An 8,732-nucleotide genomic window follows, 5' to 3' on the forward strand; every position below is an offset into this window, starting at 1 on the left:
TCACCGCGGACAGCGAAACGTTCATCTCGGACGTGCACACGTTAAGCGAACGCGACGCTAATGTTCCTCGACTCGAGGGAGTACGTTCGCCACGTGGCGAACAGGCGCGACGCTTGCATGCGTCCGGAGTCTTTCGCTCGTCCCTGGGACCGGTCACGATGAAGTTCACGGCAGAGTTTCGGACTGCGGCCAGGTTGTAGTCGGTAAGCGCCCTGACGTTCTCGTGACAGACGGCCAGGTAGGACACGGCGCTTCGAAGTCGACCATCGACGCTCGGACTATGTACGATCGTGACGGCGAGCGCTTTTTCGTTCAAGACGGACCTGACGTGGAGGACGCCTTCCCGATTTCTGAACACCAGACATTCGTCCAAGTCCACCGCGACCGGGATTCCGTCGCGACACGTAGTCTCGACGAACCCGTATATCCACACCGATCTGATGACGTGGCGGACGAACCGGTCGAGGTGCGCTTCGTATCGTTCGCAGAACGCGGCGACCACGTCCTCCGACGGCCAGGGCATCTCCACAGTCGACTCTCCGTGCACGATGGTGCCCACGTTTGAGCGCATACCGTGCTCGAACATGACTCCCACCAATATCGCCTTGCTCAATCTCGTCAGGATGCACATGCACATCGGTAGTTCGTCGACAGTCTTCCTGACTCGTCGACATTGCTCCTCGTCCAGGAGATAGAGTTCGGCATTCTTGAATTCCTCGTTCACCCTACGCATGCAAGCGTCGCGCCTGTTCGCCACGTGACGAACGTACTCCCTCGAGTCGAGGAACATTAGCGTCGTGTTCGCTTAACGTGTGCACGTCCGAGATGAACGTTTCGCTCTCCGCGGTGATCCTTTTCACACTACTATTCATAGTTTTCCAACACCGGGGCAAGACGTACGCACCGCGCCGTGCGTTATTGGCCACGGGCGACCTCGTCGTGTTGCCGGGCGGCAAATCTATCGGAACGAACGTGATATCCGGAGATTCGGAATACAAGTTACCTATCAAGGTAGCTAAAGATTCTTGATGGACGCGTGGAGATCGTTCGTGGCTTCGTCACCTCCGGGTTTGCATTGTCGGAGCGTCGAACCGGTCATGATAGACGACGATATGTTCGGAGGAACGTTGGTCACGGACGGCAGGACCGAGATCGATCTCACGAAACTGGAGGGACTCGCCGCGACTACGGGAATGGCCGTCCACAAACCGAAATCCGCAAACAAGAAGATCTCCTTCAACGTCATATTCGACAAGTCCGGAGTGCCCAGCGACGAACTGCAAGACGACGAAGAAGATTGCGTTTGCGAGGACGTCCGAGAGTGCTCATTCGAAACTCCGTCCGTGCAAACCTTCAAGACAACGCTGGACGGATCGTGTTCGTTGAAAAACCTGCACTGCCGGCTCAGACGGACGCACGGCGAAAACTTTCTCAAGACGATCATGGCTCCGTCGACGGATTCGGGCGGAAAGATACAGCTGTACGTCATCGTGAACAAGTTGTCGACGCCGACGTCCGGTGAGTGTGCGGGGAGACTCTGGAATTTTTTGAAAACTCTTTTCAACGTCGCCTGTTCGATCGCGTTCTTCACAGGAATCTTATCGCACTTGTTCTTCCGCGACGACGACGACGACCCTAATCCTAACTCATAAAAGCCGATCGATTACCAAAATTGCATGTTATTTCGAAACTGCCTGTTAGACGAAAGACGAAAAATGCTCAAAGCCGAAAAGCCAACTTATCACACCGCCCGTCTGGCAGCGGCCGTTGCCGAACGCGACATGGAGATCGCTCGCATGAGAGCCCATCTCGAGTCGATATCCGAAAGCAATCGAATCATCAGACAGGAACTCGCTATGACGATAGCCGAAACGGAGCGACTGGCTACCACGTTGTCCGGATTGGTTGAGCAAATAGAGGGGTTGATATGGGAAGGTTCGTTATCGATGTCCGGGAGAGGTTGAACAGTTATTATCGTTTGTTTTTTTATAAATAAAGATTTTAAAAACAATAAAAAATGTTAATCGTCTCTTTTAATTTCCATTCGTATCATGTCGAGAGAGTAGATAATGGCTGGAAAGAGAATCCTGGCCTTTTGCAAATATTTTTTGCCCGACCGCAAGGAAAGCGAGTGCGAATACTTCGTTCTGCCACCACTCTTTCCTTGCACGATATGTTTCGACGCTCCTGCCAGCGTCCTAGCCCAGCCGTGCGGTCACCTGATTGCGTGCGAGATGTTCGCATGTCGTATCACTACGTGTTGCGTGTGCCTACGTTCGACTAGGAAGCGGTGTACGACAGTTACGAAAATATAAGAAAGAACACTTGAGAAACCACATATTCTATTCTAACATTTTATTTCTTTTAGACATAATAATCAAAATCGAAAGAAACAAGTCCAAGCCACCCAGAGGATGAACGTCATGGCGAGGTCGTCGCGCACTCCGACAGATTTTCCTGTGACCGTTATCTTTCCGTCTGACCGCACGAGTCGTCTGAAGTTTCGTAGCTGATCGTGCAAAGTCTCCATCGAGGCGACGTCGATATCTTCGGAGAACGCGACCCGATCGTTTTCAAGCAGCATCTGAGAGAGGTGCACTAGATTGCCCTTGTCCCTCGTCCACAGTCCGACGCACCTGGCGCCGTCCTGTCTCGTCTCCTTTTCGAACGAGACGTCCACGGACGTGCCGGCGAACCGATCCGTCACCTGCTTTGCCATCATCGCAGCGTGGGCGTGCGAAGTGTTCCGTTCGACGTACACGCGAACGGGCCAGCTGATCAGCGTTCGGTACGTGGACAGGACTTCGTTCACGGTGTCGACGACGAGGTCTGCGTGCACGTCCAACAAGGAATCCATACTGTCAACTGTGGCGACCACGTGCTTCAGAGCTAGAATCTGCGAAAGAGACAAGAAAACGGTGTTAATAAAAACGGAGCAACTTCTCTGGTTTCTAACTAATTCGCGTTAAAACATGTTGAGGAGAGCTTTCCATCCTGTGGAGTGCGACCTGGATTTCTTGCGAGAACGCAAAGACCTCTTCGTCCAATGGAAGAGGGGGACCGACGCCAAGGCGATAATGGCCAAAATAAACGCATCGGGTTTGTCGCACGGCGAGCTTATTACGAGAACCTGCGGCAGAGAAAACGTTATGGACGCGAACGCAACCGTGGAGGACATGACAGAATTCAGAGCGAGCAGATCGGTTCTGATTCACACCATGACCGCAGTCGGGGCCGCCACATCGCCGGAGATCGGTCGGCTCGAGGAGATCGCCAACCTGGAAAAGACGGTGCTCATGTCGTTCGAGCTTGCCAACCTCGTGTACGTGCCCGGCGTGAAAACCGAGTACAGGAATTCGGAACCGGAGGAAAGACACTGGATAATAGATAGCGCGAAGAACCTCGCGAACCAGCTGCTTACCAACAGCTACGATCAGCCGCTGTTTAACTCGATCGGAGGTTCGCCGATGGCCGTGGCCGTGTCCGTCCTTCAGACGCGGGTGTCGAACGCCGACGCCGGCGAACGGGGCACCGCGATCTGCCGAGGTCCGCGAAACCACGCGACGTACGCGCTGAGAAGGATAACCGACGTACGCGCTGAGAAGAATAACGGAGAAGAGAAGCAGGGCTTGCAAGATACCGCCCGTGAGACTCACCTGTCTGAGATTGCCGTCGGACGTCATCGCCCCCGCGACCAGACCTACCAGACCGGACACGTCCGACGGCGTGGGATCCACGGCGATCAGCAGACCGGATGCGAATCCGGATCTCCTCCCGGATCTCCGTTTTTCGTCGAACAGCCGGGAGAGCAACCTTCCTGAGAAAAGACGTTCGGCGAGCGACGAAGGCGAGCAGACGAGAATGCCCATGCATTCAAGCTCGTAGCTTCCGCTCGCTATCAGATTCATCATCTGCTGCACCACGTTCCCTTCGCTACCGTCTATGTGTTCCGGTACCAAGTGCCTCCGGTGGGGACACACCTTGCGGACGCCTCTCTCGAAGCAGGCGTCGCACAGGTACGATTGGGTGATGTACTTTACGAGTGGTCGTCCCTCGTGTTTGATCGTCACCAGTTCCTGCGACCAGTGTTCGCTGGAGGTCATCGACGACGTCAGCAGAACCGACACGTTCTTCGGTTGAAACACGGGCAAGGTGGATATCATCGCCGCTTGCTTCAACCAAGTGTATTCGTCCATCCATCCAAGGTCGCATCCGGTTCCTCTGGAAGCCTGAAACATATAAAAAAAAAAGGAATTTTGAGAAATAATGCGGAAGATGGCTGCGGCAGCGCTCAACGCGTACGTGACAGCGAAACGTTAGAACATCTACCACGTCGACGAACTTCCCGAATGCGTGCCGAATGCGTGCGGATTCGCGGAACCGCTGCAGGACGGTACACACTTCGTATGCGAAAAGTCTCTCCGGGTCCACGTCTGCGCGGCCGACGAACGCATTTGCTTGATCCAACATCTGGACCACAACGTCAGAAGATGTTTGTTTACCGGCAAGGAGTTCTACCTGAACGATTATGAACCGGAGGTTGTGGGACGCGACCTGCCGCTGTTCGTGGGACAGAGACGAGACGCCACCAGGACACGGAGTAGGGACGGCGCCATGGCACGTTTCGCGGACGCGGTTGACAGGGTGTTGAGAAATCTCACGAACCGAGAAAAGCGACGTGAGTACAACCGCGCGTTCTTCGTGAAGAGAGGACGGGACATCGTCATCAGAAAGTTGGAGAGGCAGACAAAGTTGATGCAAGCTCTGAGGAAATCGTTTCTGGTGCACGTCTCTTCCGAAAGGTTACCGGACGAGGGTGCTACAATCGACGAATCGTTTCTGGATGACGTCAAGCAGTTCGTGTGCGACCTGATGACGATTCTGCTCTGCTATTCCGAACAGACTGAATCGAAGAAGCATTTCTTGCTATCGAACTCGGACGAAAGTACTTTGTACCTGCTCAAGAGGACCGTGTACGGCGTTCGCTTCGAGAACTCCGTCGTGCTACTGGCTGAGACCACTTCCCGGAGACCGGCTGCTGCCTCGGATATTCGAGGTGAGCACGTCCCGTCTGACGGAATGTTCGAGTCTGTTGCAACGGATGATGGGCGAGAAGGTGTGCAGGTTTCGGATGAAAAAATTAAATCGTTAAAAACTTTAACTTTTCGTCTCTGTTTCTTTCTTTTTGTCAAATTGTCATTCGTGTGCATGCGCGAAGATGCTGCTGCAGCTGCGGCTGCGGAGGCGGCGGCGGCGGCCTCGTCCTCCGATATTCCCCGTGGCGCCGGAACAACCGAATGAGGTTCCATTTCTTGGACGATCTTCTAACCGTTTCCGGTTCCACGTACCAAGAGGTGAGGCGGATGCGTTTGCTAGCCGACGAGCGCCAAGACATCTTGGGTTGCCCGGCCGAACGCAGGTTGTCATTAATGACAAGGACGAGCCGCAAAATTGTCAGTGTTGTTAAAAAAAAAATAAAACAAACTGTAATGGCAACTAGAGTTCCCAGTTTCGCCGGCACTTCTACCTCGACAGCCGACGAACGATCGGCGAGATCCCGAGAGAAGAAGAGGAAGGCGCCGACGGAAAAGGCGAACGCCAAGCAATCTCGCATGGACGACAATTACGAGAGGCGCGTTCACGCCTAGCTGGCCGACCCCGAACTCACTCCGACGGGGTTGATGCGCATGGTTTCCACGGCGTACACATCCGGATACGCACCGTCGGGTTCGATGATGGGTCTGTCCCCTCAGCTGGTGCGCGTCAACGGATTTGAACGTTGATTCGTCGATGCCTTCGTCTTCGGAACAGTGTGCGGCGACATGGAGACAGACCAGGAGAACCCGGACGGCGCGTGCGATCTCAAAGGTTTGTTCGAATGCCTGTGCAGTCTGCTCTCCCTGCTGGCGAAGATTCTCGAGACGAACGAGTACAGCGAGATGAAAGAGAGCGTGAGAACCATGTGCGACTGTCTGTTTCTCGGCGGTAGCTTTCTGAACTCGAAGAAAGAGAGAAAGCTCTTCACCTTCAAGGAAGGCAAGCTGATACGGAACAAGATCGCGTACGCGCGCGATCTCAAGAAGATGATAGCCGTGCCCGGCATCGAGTCTCCCTCTCCTTACATCGGCGATACCAAGCCGTACATACAATACTATCCGGACACGAGGTTGACGGCGAAGGAGTTCTGTCGAAAGATGTTCACGAGTTCCCGCGACAACGACTCGACGCGAAAGTTGATGTTGAAGAAGGATACCGGTCTCGACGACGAAGACTTCGAAAAGCTCGTACGTGCGTGCTTTTTCGTGAAGAACGTCGAGATCAGAACCACGTACCGGCTGTTGCGGTACGTGGCCGATATCGAGTTTAGGAGTCCGGCGTTGCATCTCGTCTTGACCTGTCTCGTGTACGGGCGCGTCTTGCACCACCTCGCCGCCGAGGACCTCCCTCTGCGACCATGCACGTGGACTCTCCTCTTCGGACGCAGCAAGGAGATTGTCCAACAATGGAGCGACGAAAGGATCGAAGCCGAGATAGTCAACGCCGAACGAGTTTGGGAGGACAATCTGCTCGTCGCGGGACACGCGCAATACCTGAACATCGGAATAAAGGAAGATAGAGCGAGCGTCGCGTGGCTGAAGAAGACGGCGGAGATGATAGAGTCGGAGTTCGCGAGTTTCGAGAAGGTGTCGTTGGACGTGGATTTCGACCGACTGTTCAGATCCGTCGTTTCTTACGTGCAAGAACGCGATTTCCTCAAAGACAGATTGAGAGACGACAATCTCGTAAGGAGCGTCGTTGACGAACTGGAGGAATTCCGGTCGCAACTGTCCCCTTTCGGGACTCCAACGGGAGACGACCCACTGAGACAGGACTGCTGTCATTACGAAGCGAACGTCTCGGCAATCTTGCTGAACGTCCTCTGCAAGTTCCCTTCCACACGTATGATGGGTGCGTCGATAGCGTTGGACACGCCGACAAAAAGCGTGGAAGTGGCCGAGAGATGTCGGTACGATCTTTCGGAAGCCAGCTATCGAAACCTTCTTCGGTTAGAAGAGAGGGTTCCAAGCCGGTCGCGTCCAGACGAGCGTCCGTCAACGTCCGATGATCGAGGAGATTCCGGCGCCGCCGACGAGCTCTTCGACGCTTTGGAACGGTACGACGACGGAGAAGAAGAGAATGCCTTCGTCACGCCACCGATGACTACGGAGGAGTTGGAGGTCGCGACGTTACCCGCGAAACGTGCACCGCAGCAACGGGAGCAACAGTATGCGGAATCCGTGTTGGATTCCGAAGCCCTCGGCGACCTTCCCGTGATCACTGAACCTGAGGAAACGACGGGAACTGGAAGAAGAGTGGGCGAAGGTCCTCCATCCATTCTCCCGTACGACTTCAATTCGCAGGATTATCGCGACATGGAAGAAACAATCGAAAGAGAAGCTGCAAACGAGGACGACGACGCCTACGATGACGACGGGGCAGCGACGCCGACGGGAGATCTTCCACCTTACGCGGACGAGGAAAGTTCGCTATTGACGCCAAACGTGAAGTTTGTGGACGCGAACTGGAAGCAGTACACTTCTGGATTTCTTCGGGAAAACGAAAACGACGATCTGGAGTGGGATCCGTCTTAAGACGGTCGACGATTTCCAGACGAACCGGAGGCGTACGCGAGACCCACGTCGTTTACGACGCCGGCGACTCCCAAGTCCGTCCCGCTGGAAGATCTCGATGCTCACCGTCGAGAATCAGCGAAGGAGAACGAACGTACGTTGGAACTGGGCAACCAGAAGCTGAACGAGGTGCAGGACAAACTTGCGGAAAAGGACCAAAAACTGACCGAAGCCAGAGTCGTCATACAGAAATTAAAAGACGAAATACACGAGGCGAAGATGTCCGCGTTGAGAGAATCTTCCGACGTTCGCAGCATCGCGGAGGAAGAGGTCGAACGTCTCAAGACCGAACTTGCTTCCAAGACGGATGCACTGAAGGAAAGGGATCTGGACGTGGTTCGCTTGGAATCGGATCTGAAAGCCGCGAGGAGAAAGTCGAAGCAGCCGCCACAGGAAGAGAGCGGCAGCGAGGTGCAGCAAAAGCTGCAGGAAGCCGTCCGCAAACTGAAAGACCGAGAGAGATCGCACGCCGACATGGAAGAGGAGTTGGAAGAGAAAGACGACAAAATCAGCGTGCTGAAGAAAGAGTCGACAAGACAGCGATGTCCATGTACGAAAAGCGGGTGGACGTCTTGGAAGAAAACCTGAAAACGGCTTGCAAGCGATACGACGAGGAAGTGAAAAGCAGACGGATTGTGGAGGCGGCCGCGAAAAAGGCAGACAAGCACGCGCAATCCATGGCCGACAAGAACGTCGAATTGCAGCGAGAACTGTTAAGACGGCAACCCGAAGAGTCGTTGTACGAAATGGAAGTGAACCTCGGAGAGAAGGAGGAGTTGCGGCGAGCGCAATCCGATCTGGAGGAGGAACGGAAGACGATTATGCGATTGAAGAGTGCGATCGAGGACCTGAAAAAGGACCAAACGCGTCATTCAGAGGTTTTTCGAGAGAACAGGAATCTCAAGGAGGAGGTGGAAGCGAACGCCAGGAAGATCGAAAGTATCGACGACGAACTTCGCGCGTTGAAACGGACGCTCGGCGACAGAGACAGACTAATGTCGGACAAAGATCGAGCGACGACCAACTTGAAGAAGGAAATCGCCACTCTCAGAGATGAACTTC

The sequence above is a fragment of the Anneissia japonica genome, unplaced genomic scaffold (genome assembly GCF_011630105.1).
Source record: "Anneissia japonica isolate Jap-2015-1 unplaced genomic scaffold, ASM1163010v1 scaffold857_len152722_cov132, whole genome shotgun sequence".
Taxonomy (NCBI): domain Eukaryota; kingdom Metazoa; phylum Echinodermata; class Crinoidea; order Comatulida; family Comatulidae; genus Anneissia; species Anneissia japonica.